Below are 26,464 nucleotides of genomic sequence, written 5' to 3'. Positions count from 1 at the left end.
TTTTCTTTGGAGCCTGAATTTTCTTCTGACTCAAACACAGGATAAAACCTATCACACAAAAGAACTGAGAAACTTCCTGGGTTTGGGGGGTGAGCTGGGGTCATTCAGTGTGAGCCAGTCACAACAGCAGCTCTTGGTAATTACAGTGCTTCTTTTCTCTTTGAGTGTCAAAGTAGCTCACCCTAAACAACCAGCACTTCCACGTTTCCCAGCTGAATCTCTCCGAGGACCATGTCAAGTGGCCTGGTCAAGGCCATGGTGGAAAGCCCAGGTACATGGGCACCTAGGAAGCATGGTTTCCTGCCAAAGGCAATGTCTCCCACGCACACCCCCGCCCGAGTCTCCTTGAGGCTTTCTACCTGGATAGACAATGCTACCGGACACTGCCCTGCAGCAGATAAAGAGAAAGGAGATAACTGGCACTTCTTTCTGACATGAAACCATATGGTGCCATTAAGCAAAGTGGGAAGAAGAATGCCTGGGAAAATTCAAAAGTATGTTGGTTATGCCTTCAACGATAAGTAGTATGAGAAAGAATTAATTTCTCACTTCTTGGGTAATATCCACGCAGCCTTCACCTCAGGAAGGCAGAAGCCTGCCTGAGTTTGGTTTGAAATAGACTCAGCACTTCCTTTTCAAGGGTATGTGCTTCCCCGGGTGACATCCTTTCAGGTGAATTTTTTTTTACAATAAGATTTGATGGCCAATTTAATTGGCCCCTAGGACCACAGGATAGAAAAATAATAAAGCTCTATGGAGAATTATTTGGGAGAAATCTATATAAAATCCAGAGAATTCACAAATTCATCTCTTATATACCCTTCATTCTTCTACTTGATGCTTTGCCAAGTTTTTCACTGGGCAAGCAGCATCAGATCTTGCTTCTTTAGGGGGACTTTCTGAGAAGGTTTGGGAGAGATTGATTCCACTGCAGAGCTCTCTGGCTACTCCAGACCCTGTGTCCCTGCTCTGCAGACTAAGAGAACAGTATCTCCCGGTGCACATCTGTAACCCATTCACGTGGGCGGGTTGTGATCCACCTGTGGGGAAGCGCTGCTATTCTGTATCCAGGTGTGCTTGTTGGGACTCTCCTAGATGAGAGAGACCCTGCTTTACTAATACCTCTGAATGGCTGATTGCAAGCCTGCGTTGGGTGCTTTGACTTTTAGGGCTGCCTCCAAAGCTCCCAAGAAATTAATCACAGGAGTCCTCTCCCTTTGAGAAAAATCCCACAACTCTGGTTCAAAGAGTTACACATGGATTCCTTGGGGCCTTGCCTGTTTGATGCTATGGGGTCATCATCGGATATTATTGTGTGTCCTTGGACATTACTGGGAATCATTGGAGAATCTACATGATTTTCATGAGGTTAGGTCAGGTCCACCCACACTCCAGGGCTACCTCTGGCCCTGGGCAAAGGTGGGTTGATCTGCTTCTGAAGATGGATGGCACGATGTTTAACACTATTTGGGCAGCCCAGAGCCAGCTATAGATCCTGTCCTCTGATTGTTCAGATATTTCATATTTGCCCAGATCTCTGATACTTGGCCCCTGACTCTTTTAGGGGAGGTTCTCTGGGAAACAAACTTTGAGATGGTCATTTGTCTGCATGTGGCTTATTGGGGAATGCTGTCAGAAGGGACCAAGGGAAGCGGGATTGGGCAGAGGCAAAAGTTGAACTGTGATACAATTTTAACAGGGGCTTGGCCAATCTCACAGTGAACTCTAGAGTTAGGATGGCTCTTTGGAGTTGTCCCAAATTGAGACAAGAGTGCCAGGAATTTTATGCTTCCTGGCTCTGAGTGAGGCAGGGGTGTTCAGCCTGAGCCAGTCATGAAGGTAGCTCTTGGCAATAGATGAAGAGCTGCTCCGGGGAAGGCAGTATAACCTTGGTGAGGCTGCTCTCTTCAGTTGAGGGCAATCCCCAAAAAGGAACTCACTTGTGAACTAATGGAAGGGAATAAGTGTCTTGGTCTTTAAGGAGTATGTGTGTATGTGTGTGTAGGTCTGAGTATACATCATGGTAAACACTGTATAGTACACCCCTTGAGCCACTTAGATATGTTTCATTTGTCTGATAAATTTGCCCACTCTGGAAATAGCCCCTCCAGGATTTTGAATGGTCTCCTTGGGAAAATTAACTGCAGTTCCCACTGCAGGAGCTGGTATTGAGGCTACAACTGGTATTCATCATCTCCTTCCTCTACGACCCATTCATATTTTCCCTTACTAGCAACACCTCTGCCCTCAGTTAGCACTTACACTACAATAGCTCATACTCCACAGACCAAGGAACCTACCAAGTATGTCAATTTCAACTACCAAGTATGTCCATTCCAACTGCACCACGAGCAGCCAAGGAAATGACCACAGAGTGGATCCATTGACCCAGTGGACTCACTGTGAGCCAGCCCTGGGCTAGGGCTCCATTTGCTACATTGTCTCTTTATGCTCCTGTTCTAAAAGGGTCCACAATGATATTTTGGACCCCCAGTTCCTTTTTGGGCACCTCAGACCTTGTGTCTGACAGTTCTCACGTATCTGAAAGTTCTCAAATATCCCCCTTTCCCTAATGTGTGGTTACCTGAACAAGTAGCCACACATGTGGTTTTAAGGGAGGGTTTGGGGGAATTATTACTGTAAATTTTTGCCATGGTAGTGCAGGGTCCTTCCTCATGGGACCTGACTTTTCCTTCAGGTGATGGCGTCAGATCCAGAAACTGGGCAAGGAGTCATGACTTACTGGGGCAGCTTCCCTCAATCCCTTCCTCCTCCATCCTTGATTTCTTTTGGTCATATAAACTACACAGAACCCTTGTTGGCTGTATATATTTTTATAGTTTGCTCCTAGAATGGTAAGTTCTATGAACCATCTCCGTGGCCTTCAGTCCTGCTTCCCTTGCTGATCTTGATGCTTATACTCTTATTGCACCCAGCTTGCTTCTGATTGTGACTTGCCATCACCTGACTTCTATTTTACAGCCATCCTATCATCTCCACAGCTATAAAGGAGCTCAGTTTTGTAACAGCAACTCTTACTATCAACTCTGGTCAATAGAGGACAGCTAGCGCTGAGTTTTTGAATGGTGCCGGTGCCCCCTCTTACTAATGTACAGGCTTACCTTGGAGATAATTGCACGTTTGACTCAAGACCACTGCAGTAAAGCAAGTTACACATTTTTTTTGGTTTCCCAGTATATATGAGTTATATTTCCACTATATTGTATCCTATTAAGTGTGAAATAGCAACATGTCTAAAAAATGTGCATGCCTTAATTAAAAATACTTTATTGCTAAAAATGCTAACAATCATCTGAGTCTCCAGTGAGTTGTTATCTTTTTGCTGGTGGAGGGTCTTGCCTCAATGTTGGCTGCTGACTGATCCGGGGGGTGGTTGCTGAAGGTAGAGGTGGCTGCGGAAAATTAAAAAAATAAGAAAACAATGAAGTTTGCTCCATTAGTGAACTGTTCCTTTCATGAAAGATTTCTGTGTAGTGTGTGATGCTGTTTGCTAGCATTTTATCTACCGTAGAACCTCTGTCAAAATTGGAGTCAATCTTAGCTAGATCTTCTGGATAACTTGCTGCAGCTTCTCCATCAGCATTTGCTGCTTTGCCTTGCACTTTTATGTTACAGTGATGGCTTCTTTCCTTAATGTCATGAACCAATCTCTGCTAGCTTCCAACTTTTCTTCTGCAGCTTCCTCACCTGTCTCAGCCTTCGTAGAATTGAAGAGAGTTAGGGCCTTGCTCTTAATTAGGTTTTGGCTTAAGGGAATGTTGTGGCTGGTTTGTTCTTCTATCCAGACCACTCAAACTTTCTCCATCCCAGCAATCAGGTTGTTTTGCTTTCTTATCATTCCTGTGTTCACTGGAGTAGCACTTTTAATTTCCTCCAAGAATTTTTCCTTTGCATTTACAACTTGACTGTTTGCTATGTTGGTTTTTGACATGCCTTCTTCATGAAGCTTCATCATTTCTGGCTTTTGATTTAAAGTGAGAGATGTGCAACTCTTTCTTTTACTTCAACATTTAGAGGCCATTGTGGGGTTGTTAACTGGCCTAATTTCAATACTATTATGTCTCCTAAAATAGGGAAGTACAAGGAGAGGAAGACAGATGAGGAACAGCCTATCAGTGGAGCAATCAGAACACACACAGCATATATTGATTAAGTTTGCCATCTTGTATTGGCCCAGTTCTTAGTATTCCAAAACAATGATAATAATAACAAAGATCTCTGATCACAGATCACCATAACAGATACAATAATAATACATTTGAAACACTGCAAGAATTACCAAAATATGACACAAAGACACAAAGTGAGCACATGCTCAAAAAAAATGGTGCCAATAGACTTGCTGAACAAAGACTTGCCACAAACTTTCGCTTGGTAAAAAACACAATACCTGTAAAGTGCAATATCATCCTGTGAGGTGACCCCCAAATTATCAAAAGTAGCCACCAAGTGTGACTGTGAGTCAGCACGATGCTAAAGACATTTGGGTTAAAAGCATTTCCCCAAATGTTTGGATGTTTGTAAATTGGTAAAAACGAAATAGTCAAGCAACTGACGGATTTTTCCACTTCCTTTTAAACCGAATTACATGATGTCTATCACATAAAGTGTTAGTGACTTTTAGAACTTAGATCTGTGTATCTTAGAGACTGGACTCTTAAGCCAACAAACACGAACTTAGGAGGATTCCCTCTCAGAAGGTTCCCAGGGTCCTGCTAAACTCTGGTCCACCAGGCAGGTTTCAATCTCTCCTGCCTGGCCTTTGAAAACAGGAAGGAGAAGGAGGACCTGGTTTGTCCTGTGGCTCCAAACTAGCAGGGGAAGGTGATTTGTGTAGGTGGCCAGGAACAGGAATCCTTGGTCGATGAGGTGGGAGTGTCTGTGTCCAGCCTATCACTGACGCGATTTCAGGACACAGTCGCTCTGCTCACTCCACGGAATGGCATCAGCGTACAGGTGACAGGAGATACCTACATATTCGAGAAGGGCGATGATGTAATGGAGGTGCTAGAGAGGGCTAGTCAAGAAGTGTTGATTTCTATGAAGGCCCTGATGCTTTCAAGTATGAAAGACGGTGGTTTCAAATGCTGAAAACCCAGGTTTGTTCTCAGTCCAGGGTGGGGTTTTTTCGCACCGTTTTGGGGCTGGTGTCTGTTTAAGTTGAAATTGGACATTCATCGAGAGTTTATTTCTTGGTACTATTGCCCCTTGGGAAGCTCAGTGTGGTTACTTGCCCAAGGTCTCCCCAGACTTTGACCTAGGCCCCCTGCTTTTCAACCATTTCCTTTGCTTTGAGACCGCTGTCTTCTGTGTGAATTGTTCTGTGGCTTTCTAATTTCTACCCTAGCAAGTTTAAACTACTCTGCCTGGCAAGTGTTGCTACTTTCTGGATGGCCCACCTGCCCCGACTTATTTTTACTGATCAACACCCCTATTCTCTCCACCTGGCTGGCCTCCTGCTTGTCTAGCACACCTGACTTCCAGGACCTTGCTTGTGCTGTTTCTCTTGTCGGATATACCCTTCCTTTTGCTCTATCCAATTTCTACCCTTCCTCGAGGCCTGTGCAAAATCTGCCTTCTTGTGAAGACTTCTTCGGTTTTTTTCTAGCATTCCTTTCTCTCTTCTCTGCAATTCTATGGTATGTAGAGGCACATCAATGCAAGTTGACACTAAAGTACCTATTGTTTAACAATGCTTTCACAGTACTGTATTTACTGCTTTGGTACTAAAAATAAGGGCTCCTTAAGGAAAAGATCCAAATCTTCCTATACTTTTGGTGGCAGATGGCGAGTTCTTGTTGAACACTGGCAGACAGAGCTAATAGAGACTGGTACTCTCTCTTCATCCCTCCACCCCAATTTTCTAAGCTAGTAGCACTACCCCATGTATATACCCTGGGGGTTCAGGATATGTTAAAGTCCACACTTGGCACCCCCTCTACCAATCCAGAAAGGTTCCATTGATTGAAAACCTTGTCAACATCTGTGTAAGAGTTTGAATTGTTAGTTTTCACATCAGATTGTTTCAATCTGGAAATTTTGAGCCTTTGCTTTTCATGGTGGCCTGACCATGCTGCAAATGTGCTGAATTCACTTCTGACATCTCTTAGGTCCTGCTTGGTTCTCAGCCTCTTTGTCTCATGTCAAGCGTCCTTAACCTCTATGCATAGGCACATCCTCTCGCAAACTCCAGGACAAACATTGTTTGCCCATGAACAATTTAAGGAATGACAGCACAGTCTTTTGTTATTCCAATCCCCCAAACCTTGGGCTAGAAAGCTGAATTGTTGACCTTGGCCTTGTTTCTGAGCCATGTGCTCGCATTTGCTTTGGGTCTGAGAGCTGGATCCAGTCTTATTAGCTATCTCAGAAATGCTACTGGTACTCCAACATCTATCCATTTGAGGGTTTGTGCTGCCTTGCACACTTCTCTGATGTTGGCTGCTTCTCTGAGCCTCCTGGTATTGACCTCAATTTAATTTCCTGCTAAAACTTCGCTTTTCATGCCACATTGTGTCTTGACACCAACCATTTTTCTAATTTCCACTTGAGTCCACATGCCACCTGTTGGATTAGACTTCCTTCAGACCTGTTGTAGACTCTGCTCCCTACCCACTCTACTGCAGAAGTGGGATTAGTTCTGGAACTTCATCCTTCTCAGGTTCGCCTGGGCTCATACATATAACTTAACCATATCCTGGGACATAGCAAAAGCAATTGTCTTCAAAACTCAAGTGGGCTCTGCCTGAGATGCATCAACAACCTGACTACCAAGCCCTGAAGTGGGAAGGCAGACAGGGAGTGAGGAGCCTGTGGCTGCATGCTATGAGAGCAGCCCAGGGAAGATATGAAGGGAGCTTGCAAACCAGGAGAGGCTGAGATGGGGTCTAAATTCATGCCAGGGGATGGAATCCTAGTACAGGTGGCAGGCAGGAGATACCCAAAACTATATTGATATTGCTGTTATGGCAGGGCTGGAGAAAGCTAGGCATGAATAATGGCAAATCCCCACTCAGAGGGGCTGATGGTAAGGGAAAACTGAGGCATAAAACTAGTCATATATCAGGGCCAGTATTGAATGGAGATCCTTAGTGAGCATTTAGGTTCCCAGAACTCTCCCCAAGACTTCAGGCACCTGATCTCCACTGTCTGAATGGCTGACAGGTTGAAGTGCTTTCTTCTTTCGTGAGGCAACTGGGTTAGCCTGTGGAAACAACCCCAAACTCTCAGTGGCTTAAAACACAAAGGCTGATTTCTTGCCCACTCTAACATCGAAATGGTGGTATAGGGTCAGGGCCACCTTTGCTCCATATTGTTGTCACTCAGGATCCCAGGATGACTAGGGACCAGCACTCCTAGTACTCACATCTCAACAGGAGGCCCAGGTTTGCCACCACAAAATTGAGAGAGTTGAATATAAGGACTTAAATGTTTTGAATGCTTCTGCTCACATTTCATTGGCCCAAGCTACTTACACTGGACACACTTAACTTCAAAGGGCAGAGCTGTGTAATTTTCCTTGCACCTGGAAGTAGAGGAGAATGGGATTTTGAGACAATAGTAATGCCTACGAAATTGGGTCAGGATCAACTCATGACTTTGGCTTTGTGATGGCTGTAAATTTTATGTGTATGCTTGGCAGGTGGGACATAGGGGGAAGTTTAATCATTGTCTCATGTTGAGGAGAGGGGAAGAAAGCGTTAGCAGCTAAATACATAGGGTCAACATATACTCTACAGAGTAAACCATATTCTGAAATACAGCTGCAGTCTGGAGTCTGGAACTGTGATTCACCTTTGTATGGGCCAAATCTAGCTTCTAGGCATATGTCTTCTCATTCATTAATTAGTGCTGGCCTTAATATATGAGCATAGTATAAAGCTAAACCAATGCCATCAGAATTGGCCTTTTTTTTTTCTTTTTCCCAGTAGAGACGATGTTTCTGCAATGAACCATCCATGCGCTTTCTCTCCTTGTCCTCATTATGTAAATCACACCATGTGTGAGCTGGTTGGCCCTAGCTAGGGTTGTGGCCCATGGCTATAACTGGTCTAAGAGTCATGCCATTATTTTAGGCTTTACTAGCATCACATCTTAATTGACCAATTCAGTCATTGCATCACAGGAGCTCAATGAAATAACTTCAGTTTATATGAAAAAAAAAAACTATTTAGATGTAATTCAGCTTATATTTTAAAAATTCCTAAACAATTACGTAGACACATATGCTTATGTACCCCCAAACATAAATCATACAAATCTCTTCTCTTTCAGAACAAGGAAGTTTTAAGAACCACTTTGAGGAATGTCTGTGTTTTCATAGAGTAACAAGAGTAATTTCCATTGTCAAACTCATTGTTGAAGTTTGTCTGCCATAGATCCCTCAGTAGACACTCCAAAGAATAATTCTCTTCCCAGACAGGGCTTCAAGTGTCAGGACTTACAGTGTGGAAGGGATTCAAAGAGGGCGCTAGGAATGGCGATCACAACTGCCCAAGATTCAACAGGGCATGTGTCTTTGGCGTCTTTGTAAGAAAGTATACTCCAGTACACTTCAGCACATTCGTTGCCTCGGAGTGATGCTTTCAAAGCCTTCATTGCCTTCCAGACTAGACTACATTGACAACAATTCTTGTTAAACTGAGCCATTCAAGGTAGAGACAATTTCAAGAAATCTCTTGTGGATGTCCATTCTGTGATTATTTGACTGGAGAAGCGTTCTCTTTTTAATAAACCAGCAGTCGTAGGCTTTTCTTGGCTCTAGGTGAAGAGGTGACTTCCCTCTTTGATTCAGTGTTCATAATTGGGCTGTCTGTTAGCCAAGGTGGTGAGAAAACAATGCTAATGAGGTCAGGGGTTCAATGCCCACGTGGGTCAGTTAGTGTTTCTTTGTTCTTTGGCCAAAAGTCTATATCCTCTAACTGTGTCCAGCCACTATGATAACAATAGAGACTGGGAGAGAGTGAGGGAATGTGGATGACTCTCTGTAATATTATTCTTCCTACTGTGGAAAACAACTCCAAGTTCATGTCCTTTTGTCAGCAAAGTCATCTTCAGGGATGAAGGAGTACCCATTAAGAAGCAATTAAGAAAATAAAAGGTATAGTTCCAACAGCAGTGTCAAGGAGGCTGAAGCTACAAGATCAATTGTCATAGCTAGAAATCAGCTGGAGAAGGCAGCAGCAGTAAAAATAATTATTATCCAGGGCCAATTTTCAATTTCTTATCATCTAAAGTTTCAATGTTTTCTACACATTTGTGTTAGGTATAAAGTGTATTGGTTTGAGTCTCATCTCTCTTTTTGTTTTTCTCAGCCACAATCTATTGGAGATCCTAATGAGTAATAAAATGCCCATAGACAGCCAGAAAAAGAAGACTCGGATATTCCTACAAGCAAGACCTCAGCCCTGGAGTAACTTAGGTCTGGCTTTTTATCACAATTCATGATTGCCCCATGCTGTACACTACTTCCTCAGAATTACTGTGCCTTCTGTGATGCTATGTGGCAACATGAATCAGGGAAGGCACTAGCCTAGCATGATGGGAAAGACTATGGGCTTCTATTTTGGGCAGACTTGATCTTATGACCTCCTAGTATTGTATGTGTTTATGTGCCTCGGAAAGCCACTTAACTGCCTAGGGCTTCAGTTTCCTTACTTGTAAATTGGGGATAATGATGTTTACCTCATAAGGCTGTTGGGGAAGTATTCTATGGCCGTATATGAAGTCTGGCAAATCTAGTATGATACCTAGCATTTTGTAAGCATTTTCCCTGATGACTAGAAGTTTTGTTGTTAACATTGCATACATTTCTTTTCATTGTTTGGTAAATTTCCCTGCACTTAATTGCAGAACCATCTGTGTAGAGCAGTCATTACTAATATCTCATTGGCAGATGCTGGTAATGGCTTTCCTGTATCCCTTAGCCCACCTGACAGTTGACATCTTCCCACTTCAAGGGCCTGGGTCTGTCTGCTTGTTGGCCTGAGAACTCTCCAGGGCATTTGCAAAACTTAGAAGCATAAGAGTTTATGCTCCTAGGGGCAACCCTCAACCAAAAGGAAGATGGAGATGATGGGGGACTTAACTTGCGACCAGGTGGAATGATTCTGAGACATATTTCACATGGCTTCTTAGAGGATTCTCAGCACAATGAAGCTCAAATTGCCCACAGCAGCCACCCGTTAAGGCAGCTCTATTGGCTTTTCTCCTTTCTTTGTCTGGCTTTTTTCACTTTGTCCCCATTTCTTCACTTTTGATTCCTGAGTTCACCTAAAAAATAAATTTCTAGCACTTAATTTTTTTTATCTCAGGATTTATTTTGGGGAACCCAGACTAAAACTCCTACTTCATAAGGTTTTTTACTTTTATTTTTAATTTGTATACAGTAAAATTAGCATTTTCTGATGTGTAGTTCTATGAGTCTTAAAAATGTATATGTTCATGTAATTACCACCATCATCAGGATACAGAACATTTCCCTCACCCCAGAAAAATTATCTTGTACTGCCCTTTATAAGTCAAACCATTCCCCCTACCCTAACCTATGGCAGCTATCCCTCTAATAGAGGTTTCCTTTTTGAGAATTTCACATGGTGTGTAACCTTTTTAAGACTGGCTTCTTTCACTTAGCATAATGTCTTTGAGATTCATCTATGTTGTTTTTGCCAGTAATTCATTCTTTTGCATGGTTGAGCAGTATTACAGTTTGTTGGTTCACTGGCTGATGAACATTTGGATTGTTTCTAGTTTTTGAAGATTATAAATAATGTTATTCTATATATTTACATACAGGTTTTTATGTGAACATAAGTTTTTATTTCTCTATTTTAAATACCTAGGAGTGAGTTTGCTGGGTCATATGGTAAGTGTATGTTTAACTTTTTAAGAAACTGTCAACACTCTCCACAGTGACAGTACAATGTTGCACTCCCACCAGCAATGTGTGAAAGTTCCAGTTGCTGTACATCCTTGCTAGCACTTGGCATTGTCATTATTTTTATTGTAGCCATTATAACACAGGTATTGGTATTTCACTGTGGTATAATTTGCATTTCCCTAATAGCTAATGATGTTGAGCACTTTTTCATTTGGTTATCTGCCATCCTGTATCTTTTGCTCATTTACTTAATTGGCTGATTTTTTTTTTCTGTTGAGTTTAGAGAGTTCTTTATATATTCTGGATACAAATCGTTTGTCAGATATGTGATTTGCAGATATTTTCTCCCAGTCTGCAGCTTGTCTTTTCATTCTCTTAATCATAGGGTTTTTATAAGAATGAATGTATTTACACTCTAACTTCTTTGAAAGCTAAATATACAGCAGTATACATATATGTCAATTGGGAAGGGGCTTTTGGAGAAAAGATATTGACTTGGAACTCACACAAACCTGGGCTTGAACTGTGGTTCAGTTACCTGCTAATTCCTTTGCCACAAACTAGCCTGTTAGTTTCCTCATTTGTAAAGTATAATAATAGTACTTACCACATAGAGTTGTTGTAAGGATTAAATGAGACAATATATGTCAAGGCCTTACCCTAGTGCCAGAACATTATAAATTGTTCAATAAAGGTCAAGACTGTATTCATATTATCATATTCCTTTTTGTCTCCAAGGCTTTGCTTTAGCTGCTCCTTCTGCTTGGACTATTTTTCTTCCCTCATTCGTACTCCTTACTCCTGACTGTCACCATTTTTTGGCTGACTAAAATAATTCTTATTCAGGGGAGGCCTCCAGTGTGGACCAGACTCCTTCTTGGTGCTGTCATAGCACCCTTTAATGAGCATCTATCACACTTTTTAAGCAACGTAAGCAGCAAGCAACTTGAGGGCAGAAATAATGCCCACTTAAAATAATCCCAGCTGTGTTGGATGAATGAATGAATGAACGAATGAATTTCATCTCGTGCTTTGTCTGAGGGTCCCAAATTGACATTTCATCTGTGTATTGCCAAATTCAGTCCCTTAAAGACAGTCTTAAACACCCCAAATGGATGTCTATGACTAACACCAGGACACTGCTTGGAATCAGCCAGACAGTGTGTCTTTGACAAATTGGATGCCGAATGGAGAAACTTGAATGCTTTGCATCTATTTACTTTTACCACATGCCATAAAAATTAAAAATACATTGTACCACAAGTGCAGTATTTAGTGTCTCACTTTAATTACATTCAAGTGTGTTGCTAAATAGTCTTGAGAAAACCTTAATGACCAGCTGTTCTACCCTTTTCCCATATGTCAGAAATGGTTTCTGAAATCACATTCTGGGACAGTAAGGTTGTATAATTAGACAGTGTATAGTCAACACTTCTAGATTTTCCCTTTAAACTGTGGACCCTTTACACTAACATATTGTGTGATTCTGCCAGTTTGGCGCAATACAATTAAATAACATGCCAAACAGCAACTGAGATATGCAAACTCCATCAGACGTGTTATGATTGCATCATTATCTCCTCATATCTTTTTCATCGTTAGGACTGTATGCTTGTGTGTGTGTGTGTGTGTGTGTGTGTGTGTGGGTGGGTGTGCTATGCAATATTCAGCATGTATGGCTGACAAATAAACTTAGTAAAAAGGGCTGTAAATTTTTAATATTCCCTTCATAATGCCATTTATCTCATTAGACTTAGATGTTAGAGTGGCTTTTGCATCTTTTCGAACAAAGAGCTATCACTCAAATGCACAGCAACCATTTAAAGAAACAAAACGAAACTAAAATTCCCCATGGTTATAATAGAAGCCAGTATTTTATATTGCATCTGGTGGAGAGATGAGGATTTTATCAATCCCCAAACTAGATTTGAGAGATAAAAGAAGTTGAATTTAGACAAAAATTGATTATTGTAAAAATAAGTCATTAGTTACTTGTAGTTGCTTGACTATGAGCTGAATAAGTTGTTCTGAAAACACAGTAATATTTTGTTTGATTAAGTTAGGCTAATTCTTTGATTTTTGAGTGTGGACAGAGACTGAAATAGAAATAGAAAATAAGGAAATGTGAAGATTCTATCAACTGGATAATATTCTCTGGCTCTTCCTCTCCTTCTTCCCCGAGAAAATGTCCTTGATGCGGTGTCGAATCACAAGTAAAAAAATCTACCTTTGATTTCTGAATTCTGATCAGAAATTGCCCATGTAAATACAAGGCCAAGTCATAGCTGAAGCTCTCTTGGGTCCTAAAGCATCAGATTTATTTTTTAAAACGGCTAAGAGAGAGAGCTTCACTGTTCTGCTAAGACCGATTTACAACATTTTTCTCTTTAATGCTTGAATTTCCAATGACTTATTTAGATGTAAGCACTGACAGCTGTAATCATGTTTTAAATCTTGCTTTGTATCCTTAGTTATAATGTTGTTCAATTAATATTCAGAATATTGGAAGTGATGTGCCGTTTTGAAAACGACTTGAATACAATCCAATGCTTTGGGAAACTGACTCTCAAGAGGATTAATCAGCATTTAAAACTTGCATTAATAAAAATCTGATCTTCCACCATGGGGCACGCATAATACTTTTTGTTTTGAAACATTTTAGTTTAATACTATGGCATCCTTTGTCCAGATTTTTAAAGGGATTTTAAAATTGAGCTCCTTCAGATCAGTTCTGCTCTGACCCTTGCACATAATTGAACACTTACAATTTAAAAATATAAGGATGTTCTTCTGAGGAGTGTACCAAGCTGTATTTCCATTACCAAAAAGCAATAGTAGACGACAACATGATACTTAGCATTTTAGTAGTTTCCTCCGATTTATACCCAAAGAGTTTTCAGTCTTTCTTTGGCCATTCCAAAGCTCAATTCTTTAAATCCAATCCCTGAGAGAAAAAGAGCAAAAAACCATGTTTAAATAATGAAAAGTGATCCATAGTAATAAGGGATCTTTTGCCAAAAATGGTATATTTCAAACAATTTTGATAATTAGTGGTCTCTTTTTGTTTTTAAATAAGCATGAATAACAGTTAGTTATTTACATGTAAACAAGGATATGGGTTCTCAATGTAAAATAAAATGACATGACGGAAAATGAATGGGGAAGAGTGGACCGAGTACTTCTCAGTTATAGCTAAATGAGAATGAAATAAAAACAGAGAAGAAAGATGATTGCAAAAGCAGAGTAGAAAAAAAAATTGCTGCTTTCTCCTAGTACAGTAATTGATTCCTTTATGACCAGAAATAAATCATGTGCTCTGGTGCTTCTGGTCCTCTCCTCTCCCCTTAGACTAGCAGACATGCACTCTGGCCCAGGGCCTACGACTTTTCCTCTGCTGAGACCCAGGGTGACCCTCCGGACCATCGGCAGAGAGGAAGGTCTCCCTCTTGGTAAATATTGGGCCTGGAAGGATTCTATTCTTCTCCTTGCATGGTTTTAGAAATTTGGTTTCCTAAAAGGAGAGCCACACGATCCTCGTCTTCGTTTCCATGCTATTGCAGTCAACACCAAAGAGCAAATTCTTATCGTGGCTGTGCCTTATTAGGACTTCGTAGGATGTGCAGAAAATGGTCTATACGTGCTTATTGAAAGAATCCATTTCAAAGCCCTTATTAAGTGCCTGCCTGCCTGCCCCGGGTGTGCTGGCTCCTGTGTGGGAGAGACCTGCTCACCTGCCCCCTGCTTTCTAGCCGCAGGACCCCTGCTCTTCCTTGAGGAGCAGCCTCTTTTGATCTCCTTGAAGTCTGCTTCTGAGATGAAGTGCGAGGGAAGTGCAAAGAGGGCGACGGTGGCACTGGAAAGGGAGCCTGGGAAGCAAAAAGGCAGGGCTAGGAAATGGATGAGGTGCCAGCTTCGGACTCAGGTGTCAAACACGGGCAGGGCAGATCTGCAAGGAAGCAAAAGCATTTATTAAGATACGACTGGACAGTAAAATGTTCACATCATGCAACAACTCTGTGCATCTTCTGTTAATGAGGATGTTTAAAAAAAATGTTGAAAAACAGTGGAGCCAAAGGTAGGCAGCAAGTCCAGTTCCTCCTGCCTGAGGAAGCGATGGTGGTGTAAATGCATATTCAACTGTAAACTGTGCACATCTGCAGAGGTGGCTTGGAGTGGCTTTGCATTGAGAGTGTGTGATGGCCATAGCAGCTGTTTTGCTACTAGCAGAGTCTCGTGTTTTAAAAGCTTGTTTCTCAGACTATTGAAAAGACTGGTTGGTCAGTGTGTTTGTTTTCCTTGCCCTGCAACATTTTTCTCTCCATCCATGTCCATGCTGTTCTTGAGAGAGGGAACAGAGCCTGGCCCTGGGCCTGGGTGTGCACCCAGCTTTCTCTTAGAAAGTTTCTCTTAGAAAGTGCGGTGATAAGGTGTGGGGCCCTTCTCCCTGTATTCTTCCTGGATCCCGGCATTTGGGGAGTTTGTTTAGCTTCCTAGGGTAAGGTTGAACCACTCCTGTTTTGGGGGCAAATTGTGAACATCTGGGCAGGTTTAAGGCCCACTCTGACTTAGCCCACTATCAGCTTTCTAAAACTCATCTAAGATTAAGTCAGCTCCTTGCTTTGAAACCTAAATAGCTTCCCTCAGCCTTCTAAAATAAATTTCAAAGTTTTAGCTGGGCATGGTGACTCAGGTCTGTAATCTCAACATTTTGGGAGGCTGAGGTGGAAGGATCACTTGAGGCCAGGGGTTTGAGACCAGCCTGGCCAACATGGTGAAACCCCGTCTCTACAAAATATACAAAAATTAGCAGGGCACGTTGGTGCATGCCTGTAATATCAGCTACTTGGGAGGCTGAGGCAGGAGAATCGCTTGAACCCAGGAGGCAGAGGTTGCAGTGAGCGAAGATCGAACCACTGCACTCCAGCCTGGGTGGCAGAGTGAGACCCGTGTCAAAAAAAAAAAAAAGAGAAATCCCAAAGCTTTAGTGTGACCAACAGTGCTTCACCATGTGACTCCAGGCTCTGGCTGCATCTTCTGCCTTTCTTCCACTGTTCTCAGGCACCTTGCACTGAAGTCCAATTAGCCTAGACATCACTCCTTAAACATACAGTGCTATTCCTGCCTCTGTGCCCTTGCTAGAACACTCTCTCCTTTGCCCCTTCTCTGCATGCAGATCTCCTACTCATCCTTCGGTGCCCAGCTCAAATGCCACCCCTTCTCTGTGGTTCTTCCTGAGCTCCCATGGTGCTTTCTTTTCCTTCCATTTCCTCTACCCTACTTCCACTCAAGAAGAATTAATTGCTCCTATAGCTGTGAGATCTTTTTATGGTATTTTTCACTTCTGCTATGGGTATTTTTTTTTGTTTCTCTTATACAGTCTTGCCACTCAAGAATTGAAATAGTAGATCCAAAATTGTTATTTCATAAATATTTGTTGAAGTGAACTTACCCTTTAATAAGTGCTAAGTGTTTTTCAGAATCCTAGAATTCAGAGTTTATAGTCAAGAACTGATTTTTTAAAATTCTATCAAACATAATAATATAATAAAATTAAGAGCATAGGCCTACTCTTGATATTTAAGAACTTTCTTCATTATATATACATACACCTATATATATATTCAGAGATATATATACACATATATACATATATATGTACACCTTTTTTCTATGTCACACCCTGAAATACAATGATACATCTAGTAACCAACAGAAATATCCATTTTTTCCTGATCTCAGAAAAACTTAGACTATAATTAGATTGATTTTTTTGTTGTTTAGACTGTATATCTGGTAAAACTCTACTTCCAAAAAGATTGATGCTTACATTATGCATCTCTGAAAAGTATTTGAACGGATTCAATGTAAGCATACATCAATTGCATTGAAGGAATGATTTAAAAATATGTAGTTTTCTATCCTATGGCATGGATGGGGAAAAGCAGTGTTACTATATTGATTGAGAAAAAGTTCCAAAAGCAAAAGCAACTCCCTTTTCCACCATAGATAGTGGCACCTGTGAAGCACTCTCCAAAGTCACAATATTTTCTGGACAAGCAGATCTCAAGCACAGTTAATGATAATAAGGGTCATCTAGAACAGGAGTCAGAAAACTACAGCCCACAAGCCAAATTCAGTGCACTGCTTGTTTTCATAATAATAAAACTTTATCAAAACACGGACATACCCTCTTGTTCTCATATTGTCTAGGGCTGCTTTTGTGCTGCAATAGCAGAGGCAAGTCTTTGCAACAGAAACCACATAACCCATAAAATGAAACATATCTGGCTCTTTGCAGAAAATGTTTGCTGTTGCTTAACCTAGAAGCTTCATTTTGTTTTGTTTGAAAAATGATCCAGATGCCTGGATCCCATCTTGGATCTACTAGGAACTGCAGGAATAAATCATGTTAATAATGCTTTTGCTAAATGAATATGAATAAACAGGCAAGGTGAGGGTGTTCAGATTACAGATACAACTAGAACCCACTCCAAATCACAATACATTGCAAGTACCCTCTCAGGCCCTGAACACATGCGCTATGACTTTCTTGTGAGATTCTCTCTTTCTTCCATCTTTAACCTAACTTAGAAAAGCACAAATGCCGCTGATTGCCTGTGGATCTGAAATTTTAAAAATATTTCCAAGAATGTCAAATGATGCATGCCTTGGTCTGCATAAACATGGTCATCTTCTCATTGCTTGGGACATGCAGGAAAAAAAAAAATCCAGCTCATCATAAGAAATGATGCAGATGGCATATTTGGCATCACCAGCCTGTGTAGATCAGAGATGCATTTATTTACATGACTTTGTTTGCATTGTGACCATTTATCTGGGCCCTTGCTCACATTTAACCTTTGAAAGGGTCAAAAGGAAGTGAGCCACTTTGCCCTTGGGATTGGAAGGAGTGAGCATCCTGTAGGGGGCATGTTTGCATTTCCTCCTACCTGCAAAATACTCATTTCTTACAGCATCAGAAAACATTTGGTTATGTTATCTTGTGGGTCCAGGAGGAATGTGGAGGGTGCCAAATTTAAGAGCCATTGCCAAATGCCATAGTCTGTATTATGTAGACAGAGCATGCCAGTGAAACTGGCGCTAACTGGTTGTAGATTCCAGCTTTTGCCTCAGAGGCAAAAGATCCCTATTAGTCATTTCCAACTGGGATCATGTCCTTTGCTTTGGTTATGAGATGTGTTTGTGTCTGTGCAGCAATATTGGCCTATGGGTGCAGCTGATTTACCACTGTTACTGACCTCTTTGAGGTTGGGACAGTGAACCCTGAAAGCTGCCCCAAACTGGCCTCAGACCCCCCAGGTGACTTGAAGATGCTAAAAAAAAATAAATAAATAAATAAAAAAAAAATCATGGTCCTTAGAAAGGGCCTTGAGGAGCTTGGTTCTTGACCTGAGAATACCACTTGCTGGGTTAGTCACTGGAGTGCTCATCTGTAAAATGGGCACAAGTTAATCTCTTTGAGCTTTGGTTTCCTTATCTTTCCACAGGGATAATCATACAGTTGTTATGACAATGGAGTAATCCATACAAAGTATTTGGCATGTAACTGGCATGGAGTAAGTTCCCAGTAAAGTTTTTTTTTTTTTTTTTTTTTTTTTTTTTTTTTTTTTTTTGAGACGGAGTCTCGCTCTGTCGCCCAGGCTGGAGTGCAGTGGCCGGATCTCAGCTCACTGCAAGCTCCACCTCCCGGGTTTACGCCATTCTCCTGCCTCAGCCTCCCCAGTAGCTGGGACTACAGGCGCCCGCCACCTCGCCCGGCTAGTTTTTTGTATTTTTTAGTAGAGACGGGGTTTCACCGTGTTAGCCAGGATGGTCTCGATCTCCTGACCTCGTGATCCACCCGTCTCGGCCTCCCAAAGTGCTGGGATTACAGGCTTGAGCCACCGCGCCCGGCCCCAGTAAAGTTTTTTTATTATTTGTTACAATTATTATCATTATCATTGTTATTGATACACATATCTTACTTAATACACATGGTGGTTGAGATGATCAGATGAAATAACTGATGTTGCAGTGCTCTGTGAATATGCAGAACTTGGCTGATGTAAGAGGGGAGGAAGGGTAAATGCTTATAGAGCCTCTCTGTTAATCCTGATTTTGACATGACATGAGCCTTTGGCCAAGAGTCCCACTCCTATTTGGCATGAGAAGCTACTTTTCACTTTGTTATACCCTTGGGAGACTGATGGCCTGTCCCTGGGTGAGCAGTGGTGCTGATGGGGCTGTACATCACCGAGGAGGTAGCTGATGTGCTGGTGGAAATTTTCCTGAGAAAAACCAGGCCAGGGCCCAGATGCTGCCCAAGCAGGACGTCCTGCTGTATAGTGGGGTAGTCTCTAGACACTGAGGGAGTACAATGGGACACCTACCATAGAAAGAGTGTGCGATAGCAGCAAGCCTTCTGCCCAGAACAGTGTCAAGACAGAAATAATAATTCCCTGGTTGGTTTGAAAGTTTGTTCCCTCAGTGGGCCTGTTAGCCTGGTGGTTTCACTCCATAGGAATTTACTGCTTTCCCATTGTACCTAAATACATGCAAAAAGGGGCTATGCCTTGAGGAGTCCTGGTGAAATTATCTGCCATCGGTTGCAGTGTGAAAAGAAGAAAGGAGTAAAGGCTGCCCCTGAGAATAATGGAAAGGTGTGAATACGTTAAAGTTCGGTATTTTTATAAGCACCTCACACTGTTTTTATAAGCACAATTTTCATGAAGAAAGATTCTTGCCCTGGTAGAGAACTTGTATCATCTACTAGTTTTTCATGAGGAGTCTGAAATTCAATGGGAAGAAAGCCTAGATGCTCAAAATGGCAGCCACCGGTCATGACAATGGTGGCTCTCAGACTTTGGTATCACATGCCACACCATTGGGAAGCCCACAGGTGTCCAGCAGTGTGGTGCACATCACTCAAAAACACTGCCTTGGGTCAACCAATTTGGTAAAAAGTCAACAATAATTAGCTTATTTTCATACACCTCACTTGCCTGGTTTTAGGCATATAATATATATTCAATACAAATGTAAGACTAATATCATACCAATGGATCATATTTGTTGAACACTTACTAAAGGCCACTTTGTTATACGTGCCTTACATGTTTTGGTGAATTTTCTTCTCACAATAACTTAATGAGCTAGCTTATGTTATTATTACTATTTTTAGAGGTGAAGAAGTGAAGTCTTTGAGAACTTAAGTGACTGGTTCAAGGTCACATCTAGAAGTGCTGGAACTGGGAATTCAGCCCAGACACACTGACTTCGAGCCCATTAAACTGTGTGCCTACACTGTAGACTTGGTTTAAAAAAGAATGTACAGCTTTTAAAAGAAACAAAACATAGAACTTAGGGAAGTGCCCACTTACAGTGTTTCCTTAACAGATTGCATTTTTATGCTTGGTGCAATACTTAGATTTTCCATGAGTATAACTTTAGTAAAAATTATGCAAAACAAGTAGTTTATAGCATGTAGAACAAACATTTGGTGATTGGGCTGAGGCCATAAAATAAAGGAAAGAAGGAATGGAGAAAGGAAAGGAGGAAGAAAGGGAGAAAGAAATAGAGGAGGGAAGGAAGGAAGGAAGGAAAGAAGGAAGGAAGGGAGGGAGGGAGGAAAGTGAGGGAGGGAGGGAGGAAAGTGAGGGAGGGAGGGAGGAAAGGGAGAGAGGGAGGGAAGGAAGGAAGGAAGGAAGGAAAGAAGGAAGGAAGGAAGGGGCAGAGAAATAGAAACACAGAGAGAGAGAAAGAAGAAGAAAGGAAGAAAATATATGAAACAAATTTGGTGATATAGACAGGTGTGTGTGTGTGTATATGCATGTGAGTGCATGCATATGTGTGTGTATTATAGAAGCAGTAAGAAGAATTAAAGCACCTCTTCATTAGAAGTCCCATATTTTCTTTATTTTTCCTCTCTGCTTTTCTTGGAGAAGTGTCTAACGGGGACCCGACACATTCTAGCCACCATATTCTCAGCTTGGTTTTATATCCTCCACTGTGTGTGTGTGTGTGTGTGTGTGTGTGTGTGTGTGTGAGGGGTCCACAGAGTTATAGTGAAAAAGACTTATAACAGTGTTTACTCTGTGAGTGACTCCACTCCAGGCCCCAAGGGAAAGCTTCAGCTGACAGTTTCCTTAAGCCTGGGAGAGGGAGTGAGTGACAGCCAGGCTCCCTCATCACCTAATCACATCTCCACCGGTTGGGATATTCTCCACTCCCTACAGCCTCTGCTCAGGCAGACAGGAGGTGTGGAAAAGAAAGGGAGTTTGCAGGCCTCTCGTGGTACTGCCTGTATCCACACCAGCTACCGCCACTCTCCCGTAGCAATGGATGTGGAAAATCACACCGGGATGGAGAAACCCTCTTAAACCAGAGCCTAGTACAGCATTGCCTGCAAGGCAGACCACACAGAGGGATGGCAAGTCTGTCACCATGCCAGGAAAAGCTGGTTGTGGATGTGTTACACAGAGCTGAAGGGCTGAGGAGCAGTGATTTGCAGAGGACTGGGTAGCCAGCTCTTGGCTAGCACTGTGCAGGGTAATAAGATGGTCTCCACCATCTAAAAAGGTTGCAACAGAGATGAAAGGCGGACTTCAGTCTGAGAGAAAGAAGCATGGCACGCACAAGGCCCCTGGAGAAGAGAGACAAAGGAAGGCACCCAAGGACAGACGCTAGGCTAGTGAAGAGGTTTTTAGCTGTTGCAGTGGAAAGGGAAGAGTGTGTTGTCGGCAGAAGGAGCACATCTAGCCTATTATGAAGGTTCTCAGGCAGTGTAAGGTGACAAGGTTGTGGAGTTAGAGTCAGCCTAGCAAAAGAACTCCCCTAAAGTGCTTTGAAATACAAGAGAAGTGTTGTCAGCCTTGCTGAGTGGTAGCAGTAGTGGTGGATGCTACAACTTGATATGCCTTTTTCATAGCTCATTTCTGGTACTGTGTAATTGACTGAAATACACATCTGCTGTGTTTGTGTCCATTTGACTTTGTTTCCTGGGAAAGTGCTGTGAACTAAATTGCATCCCTCCCACAATTCATATGTTGAAGCCCTAACCCCCAAGATGACTATATTTGGGGTGGGGATATAATTAAGGTTAAATAAGGTCATAAGGAGGCATCCCTGATGGGGCCAGCATGCTTATTAGAAGACACACCAGAGCTAGCTCTCCCTGTTTCCCTACCATGCAAGGACATGGTATGAAAGCTGGCCGGGAGGAGAGCCCTCACCAGAAACCAAACTGGCCAGAACCTTGATCTTGGACTTGTAGCCTCCAGAACTGTGAGAAAATTAATTTCTGTCGTTGAGCCACACAGATTATGGTATCTTGTTATAGCTGCCTGAGTAGATGACTAAGACAGGGACCTGGGATAAGGTGGGGCAGGGGCTGGACCCAGGCTCAGGGAAGACTATAACCAGAGGCTACTTGTAAAATTTTGGATTTCTGTACGATGCAGGGGAGTTACCCCCAAGTGGCCCATCTGAGTCCCAGGGTTTGCATTTCAGGGACTGACATTTATTTTGAAAAGTCTATAAATGTTCCTGAAGATGAAAAATGCTGTCTGGAAAGTGGTAGCATTAAATCAGAGGATGAATAGAAGAGTAGAGAAGGAACTCAAGAAAGAAAGAAAGAAAAAGATTATATTTGGCCTACAGAGAGTACAGTACTTTGGTACTGAATATTTCCTTTACAAATAAAATGCATGTCTCCTAAAACCTACTCCAAATGGAGTCATAAAAACTGAAACACTAGACTCAGGGGAATTTGCCAGTGGGGAAAGAACATTTTGGTGATATTTGTAATTTAATTTTCTAATAAAGAACTAGAAAGGAAATTAATTCAATGATTTGTTAAAAGTAGCCCAGAAAATGAGTTGATTGCTAGAGTCTCAGAGTTTTGTGGGGAATTCAGTTCCTGCTGGAGGCAGCAATCCTCTGGTATGTTTGAGGAGATGAAGTGTCATATTCTATTTGTGGTTGAGGTAGAGGAGCTGTCCCCTAGGTCCTATACTGTAGAGACTAACAGGGACTACATCTCCTGCTTTCTTGCCATGTCAACTTTCCATTTTCAGTTTCCCCCTTCTTTTCCAATTTCACTTGGTGTCTTTGCTTTTTGCCTCATCTTACAAAGGGAGATGTGAATCATTTTTAATAAGGGACGAAATCGCGCCAGTCACCTTCTTCTCAATGCTGGTGTTATATTTGAACAGACCAGGGTCATTTGTGGTGAGGACAGCTGAGTAGAATCCCAAGTGAAGCATGTGGATTAAGGCAATATGCGGTGTTCAGATGAGAATTTAGAGCATCAGGAGTGAATCCAGTCACAGCCAACTCCAGCCGGCTCAGGCCATCAATCCAACCTGAATCCCCTTCTAGATTCATTGGCAAGATCACAAAGAACTGTAAGTGATGGTGATAATTATGGCCCCCTTGAATTCAATATTCAGTGTGTCTTGAAGAGAAGACAAGTGTTAAGCAAAGGGAATGCAGAAGTCATAGGCATCATTGAAACAAAAGTGGAACAGCAAAACCCCAAAATCAAACCCACGTAAGGGAAGTATGTCTTACATTTCTTCTTACAGCATGGAGTATGCCTTCAATGAAAAGAAGCTACAATTATTTTGTGACAGATACTAGGTGAGGCATTTTTGATCACATTGTTCTGGATAGCAGCACTTTGAGAAGGTATTATCCTCATTCGACAGATGAAGCATTTGGGGCTCAAAGGGGTTGAGGACTATGTGTTTATAGTTTCCTCAGGTGCTCATGGTCCCGAGAATATCTTGAATCATCTTGGCTCCATAATTTTTGGGGTTACAGCTACTTACAGAGATGGACAGTGGGTGTAGTTACCACACCGGGCTTCACCATGTGGCTGAAGGCCATGACTTGATTAGTTATTTCTTAACATACATCTGGTGGCTACAATTGCAAGCCAGGGATGTGAGCTCCAGGCAGAGGCAGAGGCTGGCAGGAACTTCCAGAGACTTACTGGCAGAGCATAGATTAGCTGTTCTCCCCCTTGACAATTGCCTTGGGCCACTTGTGTTCCAGAGGGATGGATGATCCAGATGCAAAATTGAGTGAAGATGAAGATACAGATTGGAGAGAAAATGGATTGAGTCCATGGGGAACTTCCTTTGGGACATTCCATGAGCTGGCTGCTCACTCCTTCTCTCTTTCCCAACAAGCTATGATGCCCTCAATAAACTATACATATTTACCAAGCAAATGTGTCATGCACACTTTGAGACTCTTGCAATACTAATGGAATTAGATATTCTTTCTCTGTGCCCCTAAGATAAAAAGATGGTGAATATCACTGTCAGGGTATTTGCTGTGTTACCTGTGTATGTTTGTCTCTCTGCCTTTCTCTGTGTGTGTATTCATTGGGAGCTTAGATTATATTATTATTAATCTTTGTGTTTATAATGCTTAACAGAGTGCTTAAAAGTGGTTTTTCAATAAAGAAATGTAGTTTTGGATAAAGAAATGAGGAAATGGCCATAACAAGCTTGTGTACTGTTATTTACAGGGAGACAAACAGATCCGAAGACAGATCTGGCCATTAAAAAGGCTGTGACATAAGTCTATGCCAGAGTGCAAAAAATAAGTAGTAGATGATTTTTTAGATCATTTAAAAAACATAAATAGATGGTTTGCTAGATAGGTAGGGGAGGAGGCTGTAGAAGCACTACCAGTAAAAAAAAAATATTAGGTAAACATACGTTCACAATAACATAGAATAGCAATGTGGATGACAGAGATGGGGCGATATGAGAAATTTTCTGTGATAAGAACACAGGACGTGGGCAGAAGTTTGGCGAGGGAAAGGTCTAGAGCAGAGAATCCGTATGCCGTGCTAAGGAGATTAAACCGTATCTCAAGGGCAATGGAGGGCTGTTAGAGAGTTTTAAGTACAGAAGTGATTTAAATAGAACTACTTTTTCTTTCTTTCTTTTTTTTTCTAAAGAAGGTCTCAGTTGATGATTATGTTCAGGAATGTTTGACAAGGTCAAGATCAGGGCAGACAAGTGTTTTAAGGAGAGAGAACAGTGGGCAGTATGTGGGAAAGAAAACCCAGAGGTCAGAAAAAGCTTGGTTCACAAAAGAGAAAAACATTCAGAGTAGAGAGGCTATACCAGGAGTTCCAAGAGAAATGCTTAGGGTCAGAGCTGCGGCAGGGACTGTGGGAGAGAGAAGAGTGGCACAGGAGAACTCAAGGAGCAAAGACAGGCTGAATGGAGGCATTGACTGGATGTGCGGGAGAGGGAGAGACTGGGGTGGCTCCCACTCTGGTTTAAGTGTCTGGGTGGACAGTGATATCACGCATGGCAATAAGAGAGATGGTAGAAGGGCAGATTTGGTGGGGGAGGGAGGACTCTGATCATGGGGTTTTTGTCTATGTTGTTTTGAGGCGGTCCAGTAGACAGTGTGAGATTTAAGAGTGAGTTTTGAAATAGAAATGAGAACACTGGAGTCAGCAGCACATAGACAAGTGGAAGTTCAGGGGGTGAATGCGATTACCTGGGGGCAATCTCACTCAATGTGTCGTGAAATAAAAACAGCGCTAAAAGTAAAACCCTGGAGTCAAGAGAGGGTGTCAACATTTAAGATGGAGGCAGGGGAAGATGAGCCAGCAAAGGGACTGCTGGGTTTCCACATTTATGACTGGAAAGAGAGAGAGAAAGTAGGGAGAAGATACAGAGATTTAAATTTAGACTGAAGACTTAAAGGAAGGTGAAGTTTCCAAGCCTGCAAAGAGGGAGAGGTTGCTAATATAGCAGAGATAGATGATACAGAGATGACGGAATGGGTGAAGATGGATGAAGGAGTTGGTCTTGTCGTGAAAGGTGAACATTTTTTGCATGAAACTGTAGGGAAGGGTGTCAACTAGGGAAAGTGGAGGGAGGACTCCAGAATTAGTCGTAGATTTTAGGAATGGGAATTCTCACCTTGGTGTTCTCAATGAAGTAGGAGGCAAGTTTCATTTGCTGAAAGAGGGGGTTGATGGTGGGAATGAAATAAGGAAATTGATAAAGAAGTGGACTGACTACTCTGGGAATGGGGAGAGGCACCTCAGAAGGTATAAACACAGTTGAGAATTTGAAGGGCTCCATGGAGTCCCCTGTACCTACTCACTTCCTTGAGGGAAAATATGTTTCTGACTGTCAGAAAATAAAAAAGAAATTTCCACAATACATGAAATCAGCTAAATAGATTGTATAACAGAAATCATATTTTATATTAAGGAAGTATGAGAATCCACAGAGTTTTTATATCAAGATAGAAAAAAGCCAAGTAAGCTAAGCATTAGGAGATGTTGAGGCTGGAATCACCAGTGTCCAAAGATTGAAGAGGAGAGAAACAGCTAGCATGGATCATAGATATAAATCAATGTCAATGTGTCTCCTTAACTAACTAAGGAACAAACACGTAAAAAATACTCTAAGCCTGAGTGTAAATAGGTGACCCTGGTATGCTGGTAAGCAATGTCGGTTTGGAGGCCATAACTTTGAGGCAACACAAATTGAGACAGTTGTGTGGGTGCTCAGTAGCTCA

The 26,464-nt window shown here is 41.9% G+C and overlaps 1 protein-coding gene across 5 annotated transcripts in view; it reads left to right on the top strand.

Moving 5' to 3' along the window:
- The window catches only part of LOC141409959 (uncharacterized), a 248,235-nt gene that overhangs the window by 121,113 nt on the left and 100,658 nt on the right, over positions 1-26,464 (top strand). Inside the window, exon 6 of one of the 5 annotated variants that reach the window (XM_074036437.1) lies at positions 9,336-11,619. The exons of the other annotated variants lie outside the window; for them this stretch is intronic. The gene's annotated coding sequence lies outside the window, so the exon portion shown is untranslated. Of the gene's footprint in view, positions 1-9,335; positions 11,620-26,464 lie in introns of those variants that run through there. 5 annotated transcript variants of the gene reach the window in all.

Source organism: Macaca fascicularis, chromosome 1 (genome assembly GCF_037993035.2).
Source record: "Macaca fascicularis isolate 582-1 chromosome 1, T2T-MFA8v1.1".
Classification (NCBI taxonomy): domain Eukaryota; kingdom Metazoa; phylum Chordata; class Mammalia; order Primates; family Cercopithecidae; genus Macaca; species Macaca fascicularis.
This window is presented reverse-complemented; position numbering and strand designations above follow the sequence as displayed.